The 27,475-nt window shown below is 29.3% G+C and overlaps 1 protein-coding gene across 5 annotated transcripts in view; it reads right to left on the reverse strand.

Annotated features, from left to right (window-relative positions):
• The window catches only part of LOC130677271 (sodium-coupled monocarboxylate transporter 1), a 41,765-nt gene extending 16,457 nt beyond the window's left edge, over positions 1-25,308 (reverse strand). Inside the window, exon 1 of one of the 5 annotated variants that reach the window (XM_057483961.1) lies at positions 25,176-25,308. The gene's annotated coding sequence lies outside the window, so the exon portion shown is untranslated. Of the gene's footprint in view, positions 1-7,584; positions 7,605-14,504; positions 14,644-15,213; positions 15,611-25,175 lie in introns of those variants that run through there. The other 4 variants (XM_057483959.1, XM_057483962.1, XM_057483963.1 and 1 more) reach the window with 4 other exon arrangements.
• Between the last annotated feature and the right edge of the window lie 2,167 nt (positions 25,309-27,475).

Genomic DNA, 27,475 nt, shown 5'->3' on the forward strand with positions numbered 1-27,475 from the left:
GTATTGAGTAATAGGTATCGGTAATTTGATAATATTGATAAGGCATAATATAGATAACAAAATGAGTTGGTGATAAGCGTCGGGTGGTCACTGTATTGTATATTATTTTTTCATATATACAGATTAGTGTTTAAAAAAAAAACAAATTTTTTTTTTATGGTATCCAAAAATTAAAGTATAGCTAAAAATACAAATTTTGGTACCAATCCGAGCTCTTAATAATAATATTAAGCTTTGCCTTAATCCATTTTTCTATTTTCCATTTAAATAACACGGGAAAAATATTTTTTTTTTTTAGAATTTACTAGCTCACAAACCAATCAACGGAATTTTATGCACAATTGATGTTTTTGTAGGAAATTGAACGCTCTACAAAAAAAGTCTCTTATCATTTTTTGACAAATCCCACTGTTCGAAAGTTATTTGAGCTTCAAGTCAAATTTAAAGTAAATTTTGAGATTTTTTTACTTTTTCGGCGAAACTATCAGTCTTATCAAAAAATGTCATAAGAACTTTTTTGTAGATAATTTTATTCCTTACAGACTATCACAAATAAAGTTTTTCGAAATTCCGCGTTGTTTATAAGTTATTTCCATTTTAATGCCAAGCTCTTAAAAAAATCGATATCTGATTGATTTTAAGATCTTACGATTGAAATGAAAATAACTTGAAAACAACCCGGAATTTCGAAAAACTTTATTTGTGATAATTTGTAAGGAATAAAATTACCTACAAAAAAAATTCTATGACATTTTGTGATAGGACTAATAGTTTCGCCGGAAAAGTGAAAAGGTCTCAAAATTTACTAGAAATTTGACTTCCAGCTCCAATACCTTTTGAACAGTGGGATTTATCAAAAAATGATAAGAAACTTTTTTTGTAGAGCGTTCAATTTCCTACAAAAATATTAATTTCGCATGAAATTCCGTTGATTGGTTTGTGAGCTAGAAAATTCTAAAAAAAAAAATATTTTTCCCGTGTTATTCAAATGGAAAATAGAAAAATGGATTGAGGCAAACTTTGAATTTTTGAATACCAAAAAAAACTGTTTTTCATGAAACACCCTAATCCAGGAAGGGAATTATGTGGTTTTGAACTTTAAAAAATTTTAACTGTAGAATAGGAGAAATTATTTTTGGTTATCATTGGTTACATAAAATAATTGATACACTATAAAAAATTTGCGAAGTGATCGCGGATTAAATCTGGAGTGAGGATTTTTTATTCGTTCAATGCCCGTGAAGGGAAATTTATTTTGAAATTAAAACTCTGGATCGGAGTAAACGCGGATTAAAATAAAAATCCATATTCACTCTGAATTTGCTTTTTATTTTTTACAGTCGACGAAGTAAATTGTATAAATATATATAATTAGAGGTGTCAATATTAATAAATAGTGTGAAAGATGAATAAGCAGTAATTTGTCATTAATATAAAAAATAATAGTAATAGCAGTCAATTTATCTACTGTCAGTATACATATGATATATACAAAAGACTATCTTATTCTCATCCGGCAATTAAATAACATCCGCAACAACAAAAAATAGAAAAAAAAAGAACAAATAATAAATAATAATTACCAACTCGTACATAAATTTTATTTTATTTTTTTTTTGTTTCTTATTTTTTTATGCCTAAATAAACGCTTGTTGATTATTCTCACATCCGTTCTCGCACCTGATAATCACTTGTGTCGCGTTTAAATTAATAAGTAGTTTATTATTTAATACGACATACGTTCGTAATAATGAAATTAAAAATATCAGAAGCTGTAGACTAATATAATTAGTACCCGCATGAAAATAGCATATATGGTAAACATATATTAAAATATATGTTACAGATATAAATATATATGTGACAATACATGAAATCTTATCTAGAACTATGTATAGATTTTGGCCAATTTTATTATAATTCTATATATGTTTTCTCTTATATGATTTCATATATTTATATATTTATCATATATGGTATTTTCATGCAGATATGGAAACACCTAATATATATTGAAGTAAAAATGAAATTTATTTTAAATCTAAGATATAATTAAAATTGTTTAATTTTTGTACGGAACTGAAACGCAGACACTCCGTCGGTGTCCGAAAAGTTTTCCAAAAGGCATGATGAGGAACACGCCGTGATATTGCTGAAGTTTAAACAGAAAATTTCTATAGTATAGCGAACGTCGGTGCGCCAACGGGTAATTTGAAAAATAAATGTGCACAAACCGTTATATAGATATTATATATATATATAGAGAGAGTGGGTCTTTGGGAGAAGAACGATTTAATTAATTATGAACTTGTCCTCATCCTCTTTTCACTCAACCTACTCTTCCTCCTACTCTTTAACGTCATTGTCGGTCTTTCTCTATTTTTTTTTCCCTAACTAACTCTCGCTTTATGTATATATATCGCAATAAATTTAACCTGGTATTCATGCAATATTACCCACCAATTCTATTTGTTGAAAAACCAATTATGATTGTACACGTGTGTATTTCAATTTCCTTCATTTATTCTATTTATATATTTATCTTGTTTATTTATTTTGTCTTTATTAACAAAATTAATTATAAACATTTATTTAATACGAGCAATCATCTATTGATATAATATAGTCATTAGGGTGGTCGTTAAAAATTAAATTTTATCAGACGCTCAAAAAAAATCTTCCTTCTAGTGGAAAAATACGTGGGGAATTTGGTTTTTTCTTTTTAAGTAAACAGAACACGTGTCGCAGGACCATCAAAGTTCATTTTTCGATACAATCGCGGTTTTTTTTAAATATCTCATGAAATATGCAGATTAAAGGAAAAAATCATAGGAACAATTTTGTTGGAAATTAAATTCTTGACAAAAAAGGTCATATTCATTTTTTTTATAAAATATGTATTTATGAAGATATTTAAAAAAACTTTTTTTAGATCTAATGAATTGAGCGTTTTAAGGATTACAAATGTTTTTTTTAAATATCTTATGAAATATGCAGACTAAAGGAAAAAATCATAAGAACAATTTTGTAGGAAATTAAATTCTTGACAAAAAAGGTCATGTTGATTTTTTTTATAAAATGTATATTTACAAAGATATTTAAAAAAAACATTTGTAACTCATGAAACGCTCAATTCATTAGATCTAAAAAATGTTTTTTTTAAATATCTCTGTAAATATACATTTTATAAAAAAAATGAACATGACCTTTTTTGTCAAGAATTTAATTTCCTATAAAATTGTTCCTATGATTTTTTTTTTTAATTTGCATATTTTATGAGATATTTAAAAAAAACCGCGATTGCATCAAAAAATGAACTTTGATGGTCCCGAGGCATGTGTTCTTTTTACTTAAAACAAAAAAACCAAATTCCCCACGTATTTTTTTCACTGAAAAGAAGCTTTTTATGGGGTGTCTGAGAAAATTCAATTTTTAACGACCACCCTAATATATGTACACAACTCTGGGGAAAAGTAAGCCACCAGTTTTGCGACAAATTTTAGTTTTTCGTAATTCTTAATTACGGTTTGCTGTTCAGAGTGAGGAAATTTGGTCAGTCTGGACAGAGAGGCCAATTAAAAATTTCAGTTAATTTTTTATATCTGAATTATTTGATTGGACGCCGCGAATAAAAAAAAAAAATTACTAAAAACGATACTGATAAAAAAATCCTTCATTTTATAAATGAATATTAAATAATTAAAATCGACGAAACACATTGTAAAATAAATGGTATTTATAAATTAAACTAGTACACACGTACTTCAATTTAAATCGACAAACATTTATTTCAATTTTTAATTTAATTATTTTTATTCTCATTCCAATTTATTATTTTTTTTTTCTATGGAAAAATTTTCAAAGGCTGCATTTTATTACATTCAGAAATAAAGCAAGAAAATAAATATTGTGACATAAAAATATAAATATAATTTTTCAATTACATTTTATATTTTATTTTCATGTTTGTTATTTTTATTAAATTTTTTTTTTATCTTGCTCATGATATTTACTTTATATATTTTAATCATCGGGCATTACGTACAGTAAACCTTTGAGAATGTTATCAAAAAAAAGAAAACAAAAAAAAACATACTCATAATAACTATAATGATAATAATAATAATAAAAAATACCGGAAATAGAATGGAATGAAGTTCGCGTATACAGTATAATCGGATCTCAGTAATTTTACACAGCAGAAGGTAGAAATCGTAAAAAGGAAATAGAATGCAGGCTATTTCTTCGTTTCTATTTAATTTTTTTTTTTTTTTCGGTACTTTTTTATTTTCATTTTTGTAATAAACGTGAAGAAAAATTACTAGTAAAATAACCAGTTTGTTGTAAATTCTTACTTACATATATATGTATATATATTTATCGTAATGTCGATATGTTATTTCATTAATTTTCAGTTAAACGAACTCGTTGAAAAAATTCTAGCTTCTCGAGTCTATTTGTTTTTTATTTATTTACTTTAGAACACTACTAACTCTTGTAAATAGATTGAAGTTGATCTATGTAGTGATAGCAGTATTTACTAGACGAGTTGATTGAGTAAAAGAGAGTGAGAGAGTGTTGAGTACTTGGATTAACTTTTTTAAATCAACGAATTGTTTTAATCCATTTGTGTATTACATGAAATTTAGTTCTTATGAAAATTCAGTAGGACTAAGAAAATGGGGGTAAAATGGGTGGTGTAGAAAAAAATTTTAAGTAAACTTTCTTTCTCTAATTTAATTTTTTTTCAGTCCCTCGGGATAAAGAAAAGTTTTTGAGCCACATGGGTCAGACATAAATTTTATGACTGAAAATAATTTTAGATACGGCCCGAATATCCTACGACGTCCGTGTTGTCTTTTGTGTAAAATTTTTAGAAACCTGAAAAAAATTAAGACCCAGTCAGTTGAATTTTATTTTCACCCTCTTTTCTTTTTTCGAACCATAAATTCTACTTTTTTTCTTTAAATGTTCTGGGAAATTACAATAAGAATACCGCACATATCTTAAATATACTTGTCGTGAAGTCTATTCTCTCTTATTTGAAATATATATAAGTATATATATATATATAAAAGTACAAAGTAATTTCTGTAGTAAAATTTTAAGTATTTATAAAATTAATTACAAAGAACAGAATTAAAAAATTGTTTTTCGTGAATTTTTAGACTAAAAATATATATCAGGGCGATTCAAAAAAACAAAATTTTTTTTTTCTCGGAACGAGGCTAAAAAGTTTCGTTTCGATGCCACAATAAACCTCTGAAAAAAATAGGCCTCGAAAAAAAATTTTTTTTTCTTCTGATTTTTGAAACTAATGAACCATAAGTTACATTGTAATGTCCATCAAATATTTTTGTAGAGAATTGAACGCTCTACAAAAAAAGTATCTTATCATTTTTTGATAAATCCATCTGTTCGAAAGTTATAGGAGCTGGAAGTCAAATACAGTAGTTTTGAGATCTTTTTACTTTTCCAGGAAAACTATCAGACTTATCAAAAAATGTTATAGGACCTTTTTCGTAGACAATTTTATTCCCTACAAATTATTTTCAATAAAGTTCATTCAAATTCCGCATTGTTTTCTAGTTATTCTCATTTTAATGCCAAGCTCATTAAAATAATAATCTTTTAATCGATTTTGAGAACTTAACGTTAAAATGAAAACAAAATTTTTGAGCCTGGTTCCAAGAAAAAAAAAAATTTTTTTTTTTTTTAAACGCCCCAATATATATAACTAATTTTTTCCAGTAAGTTTACATAAAATATGAAAATATAAAAGTATTAAATTAAAATAAATATTTGAATTTATGTAAAAACATTTACTGCAAGTTAATTAAATAGTATATTTATATGGTATATATTAGCTTGAATACGTAATTTTTACGTGGAAACTAAATTTTAATAGTAATCAACGGAAATTGCACGTAGAGTGAACGTAAGTTTTACTTTACATTGCAAATTATTGTCATGTTATCGGATAATGTGTGACGGTATCGAACGGTAAAAGAGATAAACTAAAGAAGGTTCGAGTAAAGAGACCAGCGAAAAAAAAAATACCACTAGTTTTCGATTTTTTTTTCTATCTTTAAATAAATAATATGCAAAATTGTAGGCAACTCTTTGAATATATTTTGATCAGTGATCATGTCCAAGTGTTTATTTATTTTATAATTTTTTTTAGATGAAAATGTTGTCACAGCCGGTCGTTTTACGCGTTAACTTTAAACTTTATTTGACGGGGACTTATTATTAAAAAATAGTGAATGTTAAAGTGATAAAATAAATTAGCAGTAAATAAAATAAATATATAAATTTAAATTTAAAAAATAATGAAAATTATTTAAAAGCGCGGATCAATTTTTCATGATAAGAAGTTAATGGTAAAATACGTTTTACTAACCTTCGAAGAAATATTTTTATGTGAATATTCACTTTTATGAATCTTTTCATATATTCTATTAATAATGCATTTGGAAAATCATTTTTATAAAAATAATAATTTTTTTTATTATTCATTTTGAAAATATTTTCGTTTGTGACATGTTTCATTTTTTAAATAATGCGGTGGTCATTTTTTTCTCTTAAGTCACTGAGTTTACAGAGGTATTCAATTTTACTTGGAGTGAAAAATAAGTACACTAGTGTTTTAAAAAATAAAAAAAAATCTCTATAAAATTCAAGAGAAATCAACAGTTTTTGAGTTCGACTTAAAAATTAAAATTCAGTGTTAGTAGTCAAAGATACGCTAAAAATGATTAGAAATGATTTTTTAGCCCTTCGAATTTCCTATAAAATAAGATATTTTGACTATTTTTCGAATTTTTTTTTCCAACCCAAAAAGTCATTGGAAAAAAACATAATTTTCTAAGAGGTCGATAGGAATTCGACGGTCTCCAAATTTTTGACGCGAAAATTAAAATTCTGCGTTACTGGTCAAAGATATGCAAAAAATCATGATGAACAATTTTGTAGCCCTTTAAATTTCCTACAAAATAAGATATTTTTCTTATTTTTCGAATTTTTTTTTCCTACCCAAAAATTCATTAGAAAAAAAAATCATTTTCTTAGAGTTCAATAGTAATTCGAGGGTCTCCAAGTTTTTGACTTCAAAATTAAAATTCTGCGTTACTGGTCAAAGATACGCTAAAAATGTTAAGAAATGATCTTGTAGCCCATTAAATTTCCTACAAAGTAAGATATTTTACCTATTTTTTAAACTACTGGGTCTGGTTTAAAACTCTCACTTCTATTGACACAACAATAAATATTTGAAAAGTGACACGCACGCGAAGCAATTACACTAGTTTTAAAAAATAAGTATAAGTTGGACCGTAGGCGAGCTTTGAGAGTCGAATTACCATAGGAAACGGGGTTGGTTCGAAGTGACACTTTTTCATCACAGCTTATTACTAAACTTTGAGGAAGAGTAAACGAACGGTAAATTACTTAGCAGCGAGCGAATTATAACTTAATTAATTAGGAAATAAGAAAAAAAACTGACGAAATTTTTCTTTCAAATAGTCACTTAATTTAATTTTCGGACTCGGTTAGTTAAAATTTTGAATTATCGTTATTAGTTACCAAGTTACTGGATTTATATTCCAAAGAACGTGACGGTCACTGAAGCTTAAAAGAACCGACTGATGCAACGGAAAGCCTAATGTAAGGAAGTGAAGATAAAGACTGGCTTCGAGAATAACAAAACTGGTCTGGCGAGGAAGGATATTTTGGGTAAGGCAAATGACGTAGTAAACGAATCGCCGGCCCTCGTGTCAGCTTTACTTTGCACTCTTCCAACAACATGTATACCTACTTTAGTATCTTTAAATACACGTACAATATAAAACACGACTCTTGAACCGAAAAAATAAGAAAAACAGAAGAAAAATTCCATTTAGTTATCTCTTAAATCTTTATCATGCGCAACTTGTTTTACCGAAAACGTGTTTTTTTTCTTTTATCCCAAATTAGTGAGCCGCTGTCAAACAAAAATCGTAATAAAATGGAAAAAAAATTAAGTAAATTCAGTTAATCAAGAGTTTGGAATTAATTATTCAAATGATAAACTCGTCTGACGACTCATCATAAATCATCCACTAATTTATGTAACAAAAAATTAAATTTGATAAAAAGCCCGCGAAAAAAAATTTTCAAATATTGTAGGAGAAGGGGGGCAAAAGGGGGTAGGGTATGCAAAACAGGGTACCCCCAAAATTTGATAAAAAAAATTTTATATTTTAAATGGTTTTTAAACATTTCAAAATCACTTCTGTAAATATAATTAGGCGTTACTTTGAATTTTTTTCGGTAAACTTTTTCAAAAATCAATTGTCAGTTGAAAAATATTAATGACGTTTGTTTTATGATAAAAACTATTAAAAATTTTTTTTCTTCTTTTGTATCCAATAAACATGTGAAATATAATTTTTCTTCATGTAAATTACTTACAAAAAAATTCAACTTAATCAAAGTCGTTTATAATCCAGAAATTTTTTATTTTTATCTTTTTTTAGGGGGTACCCCACTTTGCCCGCAGAAATGAAAAATTTTTTTTTTCAACGGTAACTGAAAATTTCTTCTATTTATTTTGAATATCATTAAAAAAAAAAGATTTAGCGTATTTGAGTCCTCGAAAACTTGGTATTTCCTTAAGTACTCCCTTTTGCCCCTCCCGCCCCTATATTCGCATCAAATTAATTAATTTTGAAAATTTTAACTGCAATTTAAAGAGTTTATTAAAATTTAGATCTAATTTAATTGGAGTTGGTCATAAATAAGAAACTTTTTTTTCCATACACAATATAAATATATGTTTGTACATATGATCAGAATATATTTTTCGTATATGATAGAAATATCTATTTTTATGTATGATAAAAATATAGTTTTCGTATATGACAAGAATATATATTTTCATATTTGATAATAATATATTTTTTGTATATGATTGACATATATATTTTATATATGCTAAACATATACGGACTCGTATATGATGAATATTATATTTTTTAATATAAAAAAAAATATATCAGAAAATCTAGTTAAATTCGCCACATATATTTTCTGATATTTATCATATATTTTTACGTATATTATGACCTCATATGTTACTTTCGTACGGATTTTCTATTCATTTTGAATATCACTAAAAAAAAAAAAAGATTTAGCGTATTTGAGTCCTCGAAAACTTGGTATGTCCTTAAGTACCCCCTTTTGCCCCTCCCTCCCCTATACAGTGGCAATTTGGACATGGGGCAAATCGAGCCACTTTAAATTTCTTATAAAAAAATTTTGAACCCAAATTAATTAATTTTTTTTAAAAGGGCCAACTTTGCCCCCTCCCCTCTTTCTATATATTTTTTTATTGGAACTGTGGGAAGTAAATTGCTATTATACTACCGGTGAAAAATGAATCAAATGTACTCATATATGGATCGTATATTAAAATTGGTCATATATGGACATACATGAACCATCTATGCCCTATTTGTGGACATATATGAATCACATATGGATCATATATGGCCAATTTTTATATACGGCCATATATTATCTATTTTCACGAGTATGACCTATCTTTTTCATATATATATGTATATATTTATAAATTACTATTTAAACTCCAGCTAAAACGGGTTTGAAATTAAATATTTTATTTAATTATTTACTTGATAATATTTTCTATCTATAATTTAATAAAATAAAATACTAATTACAAAGAGATTAAGTGAAATAAATAAATAATGAGAATTTAAATTTTAAAATATTTTAATATGATTTTATTAGAATGGTAAATATGATTTTTATTTTTAATGCAAAGGAATAAAAATATGTATTTGGGTGGTAAAATACGAATGGGAAGGGAACATACAATTAAAAGCATATATATATATATATATATATATATATATATATATATATATATATATATATATATATATATATATATAAAATGACAAAATAAAATAATCTGATGTTCATGTCAATGCCTAGTACGGGTGTATAGACACCCAAAGCTTTTATGAATTGACCAAAGAGTAGCAATAGCGATAGCATTCCAAAATAAATGCGATATCCCAATTGAATTTCCGATACTAATGGTCGATATTTCCGAACGTACGCTGCTGGGTGTATACAGCAAAGAGACCTCGTAAATTAATACGCGCGTACAGTTTTAGCGGATTCAACCAGCTTAAAAAGAAATAGAATATCTATTTTCACCTTTTTTTCTGTTTCATATACTCGCAAATATCGTATTCATTATTTTTTAATTCAACTCTTACTTACATTTTTTTTATCGCTATTTATTACAAAACTTAAATCTGGTTTCGTTTCAATAATTTATTATCAAGCGAACAAAAATTTTAAACTGACCCGGTGGAGAAAAAAACCCTTTCAATAATTTTATCTCCATCGCAATTATTTTTAAATTTTTTTCTTGACATCGATAACGCGTTGGAATACCCATACAAAGTCGCCGAGCTTAGAAATTTTCCCATAGATCGGCCGATGCCTGGTTTGCAATGATAGGCAAATAAATGGCTAGTTATACTGGCCCGTGCATGGTAAATCATTGGCAGCCATCTTTTTGCTTATAAAAACGGCGCACAATTAACCGCCGTTCGTTGGCCAACGGTTTGATCAAGTGCTCTTGATGCCAAGCTTTGGCCGATGATTGATTGCCACGTAATCATCTGATATTTAGCCGATCTTCGGCCGATGCTTTAAAACTGGCAGCCATTCACGACTCAGTAATGGGCCGATTCTTTTTTAACTTCCCGCTAAGAAAATTTCAAATTTTCAAAAAAAAGTTATTGGTTTCGGTCCGATTTTCGAAAATCGAGTTTTCATCAGATGTCGACGTTTTGAGGTCCTAGGAAGCTATTCTGACTATTCCCTAATGGACGTCCGTGTGAATGTGTGTGAACTTTTTTTTGTCAAAAGATATCTTTCGAACGAATCAACCAATTCGAACGTACTTGGTGGCAATCGAAAGGGCGCACCAAAACTTAGAATTGATTAGATTTTGGGGTAGATCGGTCATGTAGTTTACGAGGAATACGAAGAGTAAAAATAAAATTTTTTTTTGTTTTTGGTTTTTTGCGTATAACTTATAAACCACTTGCCCGATTCATCTCAAAATGTAATCAGTTTCAAATCTTGTTGAGCCCTTTCAATTGCCACCAAAAATGTTCAAATCGGTTTATTCTATTCAAAAATATCGTCGGACAAAAATTATAATTTTTCAGTGAAGGTACGTTTTACCGGCCTAACAAATTTTTTAGTTCAAGCTCAAAAATTTACAAGTAATGTTTCCGAGCTCCCTGAACTCAAAAACAGCGGAAAGTTTTGTGGCTAGCCCACAGAGTCAGGCGGTATTCAAATTTTTTTTTGTACGGGTAATTTGACAAAAATGATTTATATTCTTATTTAAAAATTCATTTCCATAAACATCAAATAAATTATAAATAATCTCTGACATTAATAAATAAAATTAATTCCTAATAAATTGAGACATAAAAAATATTATTAAAATTAATTCCCAACTAAAATAATAAATAAATAATTAAATTCTCTAATTAATTATTTATCATTGAACTATACAATAATAATGCAAATAATTATGATGAAAATAAACTGACATTAAATTCCCACATGAAATGTCGGAAAAAATTTCTATGCATTATTTATTAGTTAATAATAATATGATACGAATGCAAGTTTATAAAGCAGCTTGCTTGACACTCAATACGTTAATAATGTAATTGAATAATTATTGGCATCTACTGAGTAAACGTTTTGTTCATTCGTTTATATTATTACAACAGTAATTATGTGCATACATATATCGACATACATCCATTCATATATATATGAGTAATTGTATGAGTAGAAAAGTGAGTAAACTAGCGAATGTCTTTATAAAAATAGATATAAACGAGTGTGTTAACTTTAAGGCAGACATCGGTGTAACGTAATGACGAGCCTCGATCTTCGGCCATGATATTACCGACCTCCACATCTTATATATATTGCTCATTATATTTATATCCACATGCGACTTTAACGACAAAATACGGAAGTTTTCAAACAAATAGGTTGTGAAAAAAAAGGCAGTACATAAATAAATAATAGGTATTAAAATAATAAATATTTTTCTGCATTTAAAACCGGCCTTCAATATTTATTTAGAATAAAAAAAAAAATTGTAACTAAGAATCCAACGGTTTAATAAAACTCGCGATGGTAAATTTTATTATTGCACGGATAACCCAGAACTTTCGACGATTTAATTCAGCTCTGTTTAATTCATTTGCATGTGATATATCCGGTGCAATAACTAGTCGCGCACTGAGGGTTTAATGTATTAACATAAATCATATATAGATATATATATATGTATTATATCGACAATAAAATGCCTATTGTTTATTGCATTGTTGCTTTATCAGTCGATACTTGGTAGTATTTTTAAAAATAATTTAATTAAATGCGATATTTTATTAGTGGAAAAAAGTTTCCATATTTAATGCTGCATAATCATCATTTTTTATCACTTTTTTTCATCAAGTCACACGGTTATTTTTTTTTTATTACGTCGGTGTAGGATTACTCATCATATGATACTTGATTTATTATAATTTATAATGTATGAAAAAAAGTTTTCGTATTAATAAGTTTTATTAATTAGGGATTTCGTTGCATGTAAAATATGTGAAAATTAATTATGAAAAAAATATATATTTGCTTCGAATTGTCTGTTCTTCTATGGGTTTATTTTTCTGATCTGCTCTGATTCAAGTTTTTTATGAAAAAATTTTTTTTATTTTAATTGTATGAGAATGGAAGCCTCTTTTTAGCCGGCTCTGTTATTGAGTTAAATGACTTTTTTTGCGTAGAAAATTTTTTGTCTCGAAGATACTTTTAAAGGGTAAAAAAAAATTTCCAATGCCCTAATATGTATATATATTTATATATATGCGGGAATATTGTGCGTAGTTTAGTTTATTTTGTGATACGAACATTAACTTGTGCACGTGGTTTTAAACAGACACTAAATCCATTTATAAATAAAGGCTTCTTTGTATACTAACGTATTTAAAAAAGTATATATACACTAAAAATTTATTTGATGGCACTGACTTTGCAAGGTCGTATCGATCGTTTCCACAGTTCATCTTCACATTATTTATTTTATTTTATTTTTCTGTTATGAAAATTCCGCGGCTATTAAACAGGTTTATTTATAGATTCTTATTTTCATAGTACATAAAAATATATAATTATTACTTTTCTAAAGTAATATTTATTTTTCTCACGGTTAGAAAAACAAACTTTATCATAAATTGCTTATATTTGTAACCCGTATTATTTTACTTAATTATCTTAATTTCACAACTTTCATAAACACTATTTAGTTTATTAGTTTCTCTAACTTCATCTAATCGTGTAATAGTTCCATCAAACCGTTGCCGGTATTTCGATTCATCATCGATCTATAAAATTTACATTTTTGTAATAAAAAAAAAACGTATACTCTATCCATAGATGTATTTTTTTTCGCGTAAATATAGGATAGAAGTACCGTTTTTGGCCACTTAGAAATTTTGAATAAAATAATTTATAAAATACACAAAAACGTAATTAACTATTTTAAATGTATTTGAATATATTTTTATCACACTATTGCAAAGAAATTTTTTTGAAAAACGTTTTCATTATTTAAAATAAAGTATTAAATGTCCGAAAATGGAGCAGTGGGAACAAATGGTACTTCTACCCTATATCTTACACTGTAAAAAATTTTTGGACCCGGTGTAGTATAAATGTCTCGGTGTAAAAATTTTGGTGTGAAAATTACACGAAATTCGGTGTTAAATTTAGGCGGTGAATTTAAAATTTTGACACCGCCATATGTGTAAATTTATAATTCATGATAAATTTGCGTTAAGAAGAAAAATTTAAACACAGTTTAAAAATTTGTGTTAAATTTAACACAAATCACATGTCCCAAACGGTCCACTCAATTTTTTGGGTTAATTTAACACATTATTCTTGTGTCGAACAATAATACGGGTTTAAAAATTGTTGAGATCAGACAACACATCAAACTTTAGTTAAATTTACACTTAATGGTGTCAAATAATTTACACAAAATATTTAACCATTCAATTTTTATACAAGAACAAAAAATTTTAAACTGTGTATCCAAATAAAATTAATGCAGTTTTTAATTAAATACACAGTTAAAAATATTCAATGATCGTTTGTTGCTCAATAATTAAAATTACGAGTAACACGGAATGGTGTAAAAAAAGTTGATTACACCGTAGAAAAATTACACGGATGGAAAATTTACACCGAGGAAATTTCACACTACACGGCCGTGTAAAGTTCTCTGGGTCCATTTTTACACCGAAATTTTTTACAGTGTACATACATCATAAATGTTGATATAGATTTTTTACCACATATGTAACTTAAAATACTAAACATACATAAATATATACCCGGGTACAGTTAACTATCGACTCATCAAAATAGTAAAACAAATCGAAGCCGTACTTCAGTAGCAGTAACGATAGAACAAAATACTATTTGACATCCAACACTAGTTTAGTCTAGTCTATGTCTACAGTTAACTCGTAATGTGTGTATGTTTAACTGAAACTTCGATTGGTTCAGTTACACCGCGGTCAGTACAAACTGAACACTGAGTAACCAGCGCTTGTCACCGATTTATTTAAAAACCTGTACAAAGCACACAATACACTTAACCAAACTGGTTGCTGGTTGATCAAGTGAGAAACATAACATGTAGTTATATATGTACCCAACACAGCGACGACGAAAACAACTTAAACTACAAAATAACATTTACTACAAGGTCATGACGTTAATTTCATTACTTAAATTCACCTGACATCGGACAAATAACAAAGTACTAATTAGCCGTCAATAATCTATAAGGCCTGTCATAGTATTTATACTCAGTGATATATATATTTAATTGATGATTAAAAAAATTTTCTGTTAATCGATGACGCGATAGCTGACATTGTCACTTGTTCGTTGAAAGTATTTTTAAATTCTTATTTTACGCGCTCTTAATTAGAGACCCGAAAGATTTTATGAACTGAAGATGTAAAAATGTCGTAAATTTTTGAAAAAAAAAATAAGTACGGACATATAAATAAAAGTACTCACGTAAATTTATACGGCTGAAGATACCATGTTTGAAGTTAAAATTTTTATTATCACTGCCGATGGATCGTGAGATTCTAAACTAGATAACGAACGTAACTATAGCATGCTTGAGCTGTATCGACACTATGATAAGGTTTGATATTAAAAACAAATTAAAACTTTCTACTCGCACTGTGCACGTGATACTTAAAAATAATGCTGAGTTATAAATCCGACATGGCAAGATTGCAAGTTCATAAGTGGATTAGTAAAGTATTTTATGTTTATTTTAGTGAAATTTATAAATGTAGGTTAACTTTTGTTATTTATTGCTACTTTTTATTTTATTATTCAAATGGTTTAAGAGTTGGACACTCGCTTTAAATATCGACTCAATGGAAGTTGATCAACAACTGATACTGATTTGTTGTACATTTTCTCGAAACCGTTAAGTAACAGCGTGATCATAATAGTGGGGATCTGAAGATCTATAAATACCATCGGACAGTTAAATATATAGAGACTAATTCTAATATATATATATATATATATACATACGCTATTGATTGTAAACAATTAAATTATATTAATTATTGAATTTACAATAATTTATTATTATTATTAATTTCAAAATTTTTTGTCGAATGTTTACTTATGGCATCTAAGAAAATATTAGGTAAGTTGGCCATCTTAGGTAGGGCGACTTGAAAAATTTTTTTTAAGTCAAAATAAATTTTTTAATTAGTGGCAGGAATTAAAAGTACGAAATTCTAAATGTCTGTAAAATAATTAATTATTTTATAAATTAATAATCAGTTTTATTGTTAAATTAATTTAATTTTATTATTTTAAACTTTACAATTTGTTTCTTCAAAAAATTAATTTTTGATAGTAAGTCAAAACATAACTTTCAGCCCCAGCTTTGGTTTTTAGCCCCGATCTCCCCTAATTAAAACAAAGTAAAATCGAAGTTTAATTGAAACAAAAAAATAAAAATTTCAAGTCTGTTTAAAAAAAAAATTTTGCTCCTGACTACGGTCAAATTTGTTGAAAAAAACTTAAGAATTATCTCACTTACCAACAAACGATTAGGTCGTGCCATTCGTCCCACGATTACAGCGTATTTAACGGTAATTTTTAAAGAAAATTTCTTTCTGTGTGGCGTTATTTACTATACTGTATAGTACTAGAGCTATTGTATTGCTCACACGTATGCATAGCAGGCGCGGCGAAACTGCATGATCGTTATTTTTTTTCGTAACTTGTGACCATTTTACCCCAAAATTAAAAAAAATTTTTCATTACTTTATCTCTTTACTGAGACCCATATTACAATGCCGAGGGCACAATGCTACTAGTTTTTCCCGCCATAATTTCTGGCGTGTCAATCAATGTATACTATCGTATTACCACCAAAACTATATAGATGTCGTTAGACTAGGTTTATCGGCCAGAAGCAATGTGGCCTGACGGCCATACTGACATTGCGGCGGCCGCGACATCTATTGCCAATGTTACTATTCCTGCAATGGCTGAATCATCTATGCATACAATTTTATAACCTATAAGAATTTTTAATACCATATAGTATGGCGTTCACGCCATAGTAATATCCGCAAAATATTTCTTACCGTGTATCATTTATGGCCACTGTTCCATTTTTGGACACAGAACATTGTATTTTAATAAATAAAAAGGTATAAAATAAGATTTCCATTGCAACAGTGTGATAAAAGTATCTTTGTACAAATTTTGCAAGTGTCCAAAACTGGCCCTAAAGCAGCCAACAACGGTACCTCTATACCCTATAACCTCTAATTTAACCCGATACTCTATATTTCATTGCTCTATAGTTGAGAAATAATTAATCATGCCCATTACGCGTTAATTATTAAACGTACACTAAAATATTCAAAAATTTTATTTTGTTAAATATATGTATGTATATATATCATTAATTTATGTTAACACAATAATTAAATGATTTATAATTTATCCAAATAAATGTGCATAATATATTACTCGTTATTACAATTAATGCGATAGTCATTAATATGATGATTGTTGTACCTGTACATTGATAGATTATCGAAATCGTCAATTAATAAATGTCCGTGTATGTATTATAAATAGATAGACATGTAAAAAATGCAATCGGTATAAACATGATGTCGCAACATTTACTATCAATTAATATTTGCATTGAACATGCAGTCGAAAAGCAAACAAATTTATTTGATAACGTGAGGTAATGTATTAATATTTGCTTTTGTTTCCAATTAATAGTCGGTATACGAAAGCGGGTATGAAGAGGCTAATTCAAATAGAAATAAGAAAATAAAAATCGTAGCTATAAGTGAATTATGGTAATGGGGATAAAAACATCAACTGAAAGAATAAAAAAAATATTTAAGTAAAGTGCTAATTTGTAGTTTTGTTCATGAGAATTTTAATTGTCTGTAGAGTCTTGTGCAATTTACTACAGAAAATAGCTTTGTGAGAACCTATTATTTTTTATTTTACATTCATATTAACTATTCAGCATTTTTTTTTTTAAGAAAAAAAACTTATTGTTAGAATTTATACATTCTTGCCTGTAATTACTTCCGTGAGTTGTAAGTAAATTGTATAAGTGTTTGGAGAAGTTTGTTTATTCGTGATAAATTAAAAAACAGTAATTTTATATAATTGGATTCATTTGTTTAAAGAGTTAATGAAGTGGAAACGATTTAAAGTTCTATTAGCAATTAAGAACAATATATTGCTTCGAAGATGAGTTTATAATTTAATGCTAACTAGGGAATTTTTTATGTTTAATCGATCAGTTTTTTTAAAACGAAAAATTCAAAAAGCCCGCGCAGAAGACATTAAATTAAAATGACAGTCAGGATAAAAATAAAATGGTCGCGGAAACTGATTGACTAATTTTTTAAAGTGAGAAAGTTTTCTTCAAGTAAATTTCGACAAGTTCTAGTCCCTAATGGGATGTCGAGCTCACAGAGAGCAGACGATTTTGAGGTTAGCGTGGGTTCAACCGATTACCAAATTTTTTTTTTTTCACAATTGGGCCATACCTGCGGAAATGACAATAAATATTTGAAATAATGCAGCACTGTACGATTTTCTAAATTTTTTGAGTAATTACTCTAATTGAAAGTAATGTAAAAAATAATTAATTGACGATAAATGGAATAGAAAACACAAAGACAATTAAAACTAACCTGGAAAAAAATTAATTTCCTGTTGAAATTTCTCTACAATGGATTTTTTCAACTCTCTTACAACTTTTTTCACAACTCGGATCGCGTGTGCAAGATCAAACAAGATAACCTTTTTATTCGCATTATCACGCTTGTTAGTTTTTAATGATTTTTAGTGATTACTTCAGACAGACATATTACATTTATTTCAAATCCTAGGTTATCATCCCACTCTATCATTAAAAAAAAAAAAAAAAAAATCGCTATTCGTATTAAATTAACCATTTATGTGACAATGGTCAGGAAGAGAAAGCGGGATTCAAAATTCCGTGCTCAAAATTTTTTCACACACAATTGTCCCAAATCTTCATTTTTGAATTACAGCCCAGTCGCGTTATAAGTCCGCCGACTTATATTTCTTGGAAGACATTCCCCCTCTATGACTCCGAAAATAATCATATACACACTCACACGCTTGCAAAATAGGGGAAGTGTGAGTTACGGCGTTCAACTGCCGAGCAGAAGTAGGGGTACAGGAATTCTTAGAATTGTATTCCCCTAAATCCCTGTAGGCGGACTTATAACGCGATTCAACTGTATTAAAGAAAGCAATTTTCTTTGAATGAAGGTACAAAGTCAAGATTTATTTTATTTGGTCTATTGCACGCGTATATATTACACAAAGCAATATTAATTTTCATACAAAAAAAAAATCTGTTCGAACCTTTTTTTCTTAACCTTTGACCTTAAAATAAATATGTCCATTGGATTTAGTGTCATTCACTCCTTTTAATATTGAAAAAAAATAGATAATGGATGAGGTCAAAGTGAATGTAAGACAAAGGTATTAAGTTAAAGAATGGAGCAAAAAAAAATAAGAAGAAGAAGAAGAAGGAGAAGAAGAATAGGTATTAATAATTAGATTATTATTATTATCTGTCAAGATACAATAAGAGGACAGACAACGCAAGAAGTTATTATCGGGGTAAATAAAATGAATGTGGAAGATGGAAGAGGCTGCACTTTGTCATGAAAATATACCCGGTATAGACGATACTGTGTAATGCAAAGTTTCTTGTGGAATATTTATCTATGTATATTTATATATGTATATATAGTTGTTAAGAATATATATATAAGTATATACAGGCAGAGTGTAAGAGAGATGAATACTGCAGATAATATATATAAGTATGTAAGATAAATAAAGATAGTGAGAGCGAGAGGTAAATGGTAAAGGACTCCAGGTGCTGGTGCATCGTATGCTTGTTGGAAAGAAGCTCTAAGACGCTTGACGTAACAGTTTCCTTAATAGAGATTGATATGAATTGGGAACTACCTAACAAGCACGAAAGCTTACCAGCTCGGTTATACATCCAGGTCCATTATTTTCCGGCTTTATATATATATATATCTACGTATTGAATATTCGTCTTATTCAATTTGCGTCTGGGTTGAAATATCGGCGGCAATACGCGAGAAATTCATTAACTTTTATTCGAAATGTTAATACATCTTGACTCATACTTTATTTGCTTTGATACTTCTGTATACTGTAAAAAATTCCCAAGAAATTTTACTATGGGTGCATAGTAACACCGGACTATAAGAAAACTGGTACAAAATTTACAAGTGTCCCATAGTAAACGTATGCGCAGACTACTCGATTGTGGTCTATGCGCATACGTTAACTATGGGACACTTGTAAATTTTGTACCAGTTTTCTTATAGTCCGGTGTTACTATGCACCCATAGTAAAATTTATTGGGAATTTTTCACAATGCACCAACCCGGGTAAATATATTTGGCCGAAATCGTTATGAAGCCGTAAAATTTTATTGCAAGAGGCCGAAAATTTACTATTCTTCATAAACAGGCCGAGAAATTGAGCCGACCTATTTTCGGCCTAGTCGTCGGCTAAATTTCAGTGTACCTGAAGATCGAAACGTTTTTCGCGAAACAAAAATGAAAAGTAATAAATCTACTGAATCTAGATTTCCGAAATGTTTCACATAGGCTAGTATGTCAGCCGAAAATTGCAGCCGCTTGCGCAGAAAACGTTCCGATCTTCTGGTACATAAATTTCAGCGAATTTTGGGTCTAGTGTTCACTTCCTGGGCCTTCTGCTGGCCACTTTTCCGCCGAGAACAAATTTCATTACTTAAAATTTGTTTAATTAGGAAATAAGTGAAAATTTTGGGAATAATCAAGGTGGGAATAATTTTTTTAGTGAACTACTATGCGAAATTGAATCACTTTAATAGATCTGCCGTAGAAGTTCTCTTAAATAATTAACCAAAAATCGATAAATAAATTTTATTAATTAAAGAAACTTTATCGCAATCGAATGCAACCAAAATAACTTGATAATAAATAAATGAAAATAATTTATTTATAAACACAGACAAATGTGTACGTTAATGGTGATTGAGGATGGGAGGACGAAGCAAAAAAAAAAACGATTACAAGTTCTGAGCTTGAATGGAGGAATTAAGTCTTAAGTAATAGTAGGAGAAACTAAAATTACTATACTGTAGGTATTTTCTTTTTAGATGTGTGTGTGTGTGTGCTTGCGTGTGAGTGCGTGAGTGTGCATAAGGGGATGAGTGAGTGAGTGAATTAATAGCGAGAAAAAGAGGATAAAAGAGAAAAAGATAAAATGGAAGGAAACATAATCAGGGTAATGCAAAAGCTAAACTTCACGAGCGACAGCCGCTCGTTAACTGTGGCCATAGTCTTTTTTATTTTATTTTTTTTTTATTTTAACATTTTTTTAACGTTGACGTTTTTTATTGTGTGAGCGTTTGCGTGTCACTTTGTATCACGTTGGCGGTTCGCTGGTTCGCCAGTGCCAGGCGAACAATGCACCCGGTTAGGGTGTAAACGGGGACAGCTTTTCCGACGAGTGCATGGACGTCATAGTTGACGTCACACATGGGGAGTGCGAGAGTATATGCATCCTCAATCCTGTCGGACGAGCTAAAGCTTGTTTTTAAAAGTTATCCGTGTAAAGTTAATCGACAGGCTAATGTATAAAAAATATATGTATATATTTATAATAACAATAATAATGAATGAATAAAAAAACTGAGTTTTTAAACAAGGCCTGGATTTATTTCAAATATTTCCTGAATATAGATGGCCTATTATTTTTTTTATCACTTTATTATTTATCAATTTTTTTTTTAAATAATAATGGGTTTGTTATTGACACTCATATTTTTTTTATTCGGCTTTAGTCATAGACTTGTGTTTGACAATTAGTAGAGGAAGTGTAAAATTTATATAAAAATAAATATGAGATTATTGTTATTCAAACGTACAACAGAAATCCGTTGTGCAGAATACATAATCCCATCAGTACATTGTTCTGGATACTTTGCATTATATATATATATATATATATATATATATATATGTATATATTTCTTATCGTAGACTTAACATAAAATGTAGCCACGGTGCACGAGTATGTCGTATTTACAAGCATTTTCTAGCTCTGATTAATATATCAGAACTTGTTCTACTATACTATCATGGCATAGTCTTAAGACAATATTCAAACTTGAAAATTAAGACTTAAACTTTCTCAGCTAAATTATTTTAATCTCAATATATATTTTATATGTCTTGTAATAAACTTAAAGCTTAGCGTTAAGCACAAAATTTTAAACTTTTCACTTTAAATATTTATGAACAGAAAAAAAAAAACATTTTTATAATCAACTTGAGAACTTGAAGTTATCTCGATATTTATTTATTGAGGCTCAAGTATTAGTTAAGCCTAGAAACATATTAATATCCCCTATCTATATATATATATATAGGGGAAGGGGGGCAAAGCGGGATAGGCCGGCAAAATGGGATACCCTCAAAATTTCGTCAAAATTTTTTTTTCTCGAAAAACTTTCGAAAATGGTCAAAAATGACATCTAGTATCATTTTACACTATTAAAAGCTAAAAAAAAACATTTTTATATTTTTTGCGAAAAGTATAAATGAAAAAAATGTACAAATTTTATCGTACTACAAATTTATTTTCATGAAGTATCACAAATTAAGAAATTAATTTCTTTAATTAACTCAAGAACAATAACAACAATAATACTAATAAAAACTCTAAAACTATAACATTGGTAATCATCATAATTTCAACTGTTACATTGTAACTTTCATAATTTTGTAATATTTTATAACTTTAGTGCTATAATATCACATTATTAACAGTTATGTTAATTTTCTAATATTCAATATTTAATTATTTCTCTTATAAAAATAATTTCTTTGGAATGAAAACTAACTTACATTATTTTTAACATAAGTATTCAAATTTATTATAAATAACGATAACGATATATAACTGATTCATCGTTAATGAAAGAGAAATCTCTAAAATTATTCACAATAATCACAGATAAATTGAGTATCGTCGTCCGAAACACGTAAATTTTATTACTTACATCAATTTAGAAAGACATTATTACGTCAATTTTATTCACTTGAAAAAAAAAAAAAAAAAAAATTTACTTTTTTTTGAGGTATCCCATTTTACCCGCAGAAAATAAAAATTTTTTTTCTGATGGCAGTCTAAAATTCGTTATATTTATTTCAAATAGAATCAAAATGAAGCCAATTTACGATATTTATGTCCCTAAACACTAAATTTTTCGTTAAGTATCCCGTTTTGCCCCCCTTCCCCTATTCATATGATATTCCATCTAAACTACAATATTTATTTCTTCACATCGATTCCTAAAAAATTTTTATGATGGCCCATTATGCCCCTGTACTACACGTCGCTCTAAAATCTCTAATTTACTACAAATTTATGAAAATGACTATAAGAAAAATTATCCCTAATTTCGAAGTTTCCCATCTTGTCTCGATTGCTTACGAAATAAATGACGATGATGACACGGAATTGAAAAATAATAGTCACGTTATCTGAATCATCAGATGATTATTCGTTAAGACTGCTCATTTTTCTTCGAGCTCTATCCCATTAATTTTGTATTATTTTATTGACAATACAACAAAAAAAAAAATACTTAAAATATGACAATGACTATTTTATTATTCGTTTACTACACAATAATCGACTGTGGAATAGCACACGGAGGATTAAGGACAAGTCGTAGATCGAGAAATACACGAGAGAATTAAATGGTCCCGTCGCTTACTCACACTAACCCAAATATATACACACATTCATACAAACACACATTCGCGAGAATTGTCATGTCCCCCTACGATCATAATACCTTTCTTGAGATGTGTAGAATTATATCCCACAAGATATATATATATATATATATACGACATTAATATGACAATATATCTATCTATATTCATCCGAGTCTAGTCATTTATACGAGTCTCTACCTCATTTTATGCTACTGCATTTCTCATCTACCGTCGGTTCAAAAGCGCTCATATTTTGACATGCAGATCACACCCCTATGGATTTCATGTTTCAGGAAACGCTTTACGACACTCCTAAAATTATTTTTCATCATTACAGTACTCTTCTCTATTCCCTCGATCGATAAAACTTATATATTATTACTTGACATAAAAGTGAGGAAATTTAAGTCAGGTTATCATGAAAATTTTTTGTTCTTCAATTTTATGAAAAACCCCTTTCTTGAAACCAAAAAAAATAATTAATAATAAATAAAATAAGTATTAATCAGATTGACAACAATAAAATCAGTGAGTCGAAAAAATATACAGTGCGACTCTATTTTTTTTACACTGAAAAAAATAATCAGTAGCAGCTACCTATTGGCAATCGGTAGCTACTACCAATTAATTTTCGGTAGCCGCTACCGATTATTTCGGTACCAGTTACCTAATTTTTGGTAACAGCTACCGATTTTTTTTCGATAGCTGGTAACGATTCCAATCAGTAACGGCTACCAAAATAATCGGTAGCTGTTACCCAATAATCGGTAGCCGTTACCGAAATAATCGGTAGCTGTTACCGAAAATTAATTGGTAGCAGCTACCGATTGGCAGTCAGTAGCCACTACCGATTATTTTTCGGTAGCCGCTACCGATTATTTCAGTACCAGTTACCTAATTTTTGGTAACAGCTACCGATTTTTTTCGGCAGCTGGTACCGATTCCAATCAGTAACGGCTACCAAAATAATCGGTAGCCGTTACCGAAGTAATCAGTAGCTGTTACCGAAAATTGATCGGTAGCAGCTACCGATTATTTTGGTAACTGGTACTGAAATAATCGGTAGCAGCTACCAAAAAATAATCACTAGCAACTACCGATTATTTCGATAACTGGTACCGAAATAATCGGTAGCGGCTACCGAAAAATCATCGATAGTAGCTACCGACCGCCAATCGGTAGCTGCTACCGATTATTTTTTTCAGTGTAGATTTAGGAAATATCCGATGGAAAATTTTCCACATATGAGCGAGTGAGTAGTCACGATCATTCAATCACTCTCAAAGCTTTCTGTAATTAAACGTTTTATTACAACAAACAATCTGTTACCTAGTTAGCTGGCTAGCAATTTCGAATAAAGCGTGGGCATGAGTAGGGGAGTAGTTGAAGTATTGTAGATTGTAGGATGTTGGGGGTCTCTCAACGAGAGGGTATGGAGAGAATAGAGATAAAACAATATATATGTTACTCTCTTTCTCTCTCCCTCACTTTCCCTCTTGCTCTAGTAGCCTGCCAGAATCAGATGGCGCTTACGGATGTGTGTGTGTGAGTAAGTGTATCGAATGTGGCACTCTGGTAACGACATAATTTACAACGTACCTTGTAACGATCTTCTATCATAATGGACAGGCTAACAATATTATAGATCACACATCTCCAATATCTTCACTGTGTACTATGGTTTTACATTTAATCTATTTAGTTTGTTATCTATTACAAACTTTATTTACTATCAGTCACCAACAATATTTTGTTTTTCCAATATGTCAACTTTTTATACATACGGTCCAAGCTCGTTATAAGCAACTTCTCCTATTGCCCCGAGTCAAAAAAAAAAATTCGGATTTAAGTCTCAAAGTTCTCAATGAGGTTTTTGAAGATCAATTTAGAATTTTAAGATTGACAACAGTACAGAAAGTTATCCTAGTTTAGTCCTCAAAGTAGTAGTTGCGACCTATTTTTCCATTTTAAGGACCAAACCGGAATAACACAATTTGGATTAGAGCCTCAAAATACTCCAAAAATACAGGAATAGTTTCATCCACATTTGAACCTCAAAAGTCTCATTCCTCGTATTCTCTCCCCTCCCTTTTCTATCTAAAATTTTTAAAAGTCCGAAATGTAACTTTTCATTCTTTGAGGATTTTGAGGTCTGACTTATAATTTAAAATCTATAAATTATTCGCATTTAGACCTCATAGTTCTCATTGAGGATTTTGAGTATTAGAGTAGAGCTACTTTTTGGGCGGCAGATAAAACATCAGAAGAATTGAAGCTTTTGAGGATTAAACTAGAATTTATTTTTTGACTCGGAGTGCTTTCCGTTACGACTTTTTGAGCTTCCGCACTCTTTTGGTCACTCAAATTGGCTGCCGCTCGTTATAAACATCACTTTTATTTTTTTTAACAGAAACTTTTGAAATAATAAATTTCGCGCCAACAGATGCGCTTTTGCTTTGATGGTCGATTGATCTTAAGTACTTGGATTCAAATCTCTGCATGCGAGATGGGTCGGCAGTTTTCGCCACCTAGCGGATGACTTTAAACTACTGGTCAATCACAACTTTCGAATCCAACCCCCGCTCACTCGGTACTTCTGTGACTTATTTTGGTTGGCTCTGTTCCAGACAAATTTTCTAGTCACTTTTACCCTATTGTTTTATTCTTGTGTTCTGTCATCAAGGTTATATATCATCACTAAAATTTTAATAACAGTTTGCTCTATTTCAAACAATTTAGTTTTAATTTTTACCGGCCTTAAATTTTAACGGTAACAAAATACATAAAAAATGTTATTATCAGCCATATTTTTATTTTAAGCTTTTAATGTTTTATTCTTAAACATTATTGGCTTATAATTTATCGAGCGATTATTGGGACATAAAATAGTCGATAAAAAAATCTAAAAAAAAAATTTTACTGCAAATAACTTTTTATGTTTTGCTATTAACGTTATCGTGTTACAGAATTTTCCGTAGTTACCCAACAATATTGTAAATCTTGGTAAAGAACATCAAAAAAATCGTATAATTATTTTCATCCCCCCCCCCCTTCTTCCGCGATAACGGGATTGCAGCCGGCGATTCCACAAAAAATTTAGATAGTAAAAAAAAATTTCTAAACGAAAATTCATATTGAAGTTTAGAACTCGTGTCGAAGATTTTCGGTACATACTTTGAGAATTAAACACGTAGTACAAACAGTAGCAGTAGCGGTAGAAGGAAATTTGGCCAGTTAAGCTATGCATCCACTGGAATTCCTCAATAAACCGCATAATTCCTGAGCCAGTGGCACGTTGTAATTAACATTGTACAAACTAACTTGTCGATGGATGAAGAGAATGAGCGGAAGAAGGGACCGAGGAGGCCAAGAGGGTTAAACAATCAGTTAAATTGTAAACTTAAATTCTACCGACTTCTATCCCTGTTTTCGATCTGTATCCTTGACGCTTAATCCTTAATCCTTAGTACCGTAATCCCTAAAATAATCTCATATCTTACATGAAGCAATCATACATACAACTAGTTCAAACAAGGCCGCTCGCTATTTCGATTCCTAAATGGGTTATATATTGCTAGTGCTCGGCTAATCTCTCACGGAAAAAAATTAACTATACACGGAAAGAATTTTTGTATGAATATTGCCACGTTATTTATTCTAAAAATTACTCCGAATCGAGTAATTTTGGGCTATTACGACTTTTTACTTTCGAATTACCCTGCAGTTTAGAGTAAAAATTACTTCCATAGATAAGAAAATTTATTCGAGTTACAAGCAGTTTTTCATCAAAAAGTTAATGGGTTTAAAAGAATGGTATGTTGGGGAGTAAAAATTAATCGCGTGGAGTAAAAATTGATATATTAAGATGAGATATTCGCAATAATCGATTAAATATAAGA

The sequence above is a fragment of the Microplitis mediator genome, chromosome 11, assembly GCF_029852145.1.
Source record: "Microplitis mediator isolate UGA2020A chromosome 11, iyMicMedi2.1, whole genome shotgun sequence".
In the NCBI taxonomy this organism is placed as follows: Eukaryota; Metazoa; Arthropoda; class Insecta; order Hymenoptera; family Braconidae; genus Microplitis; species Microplitis mediator.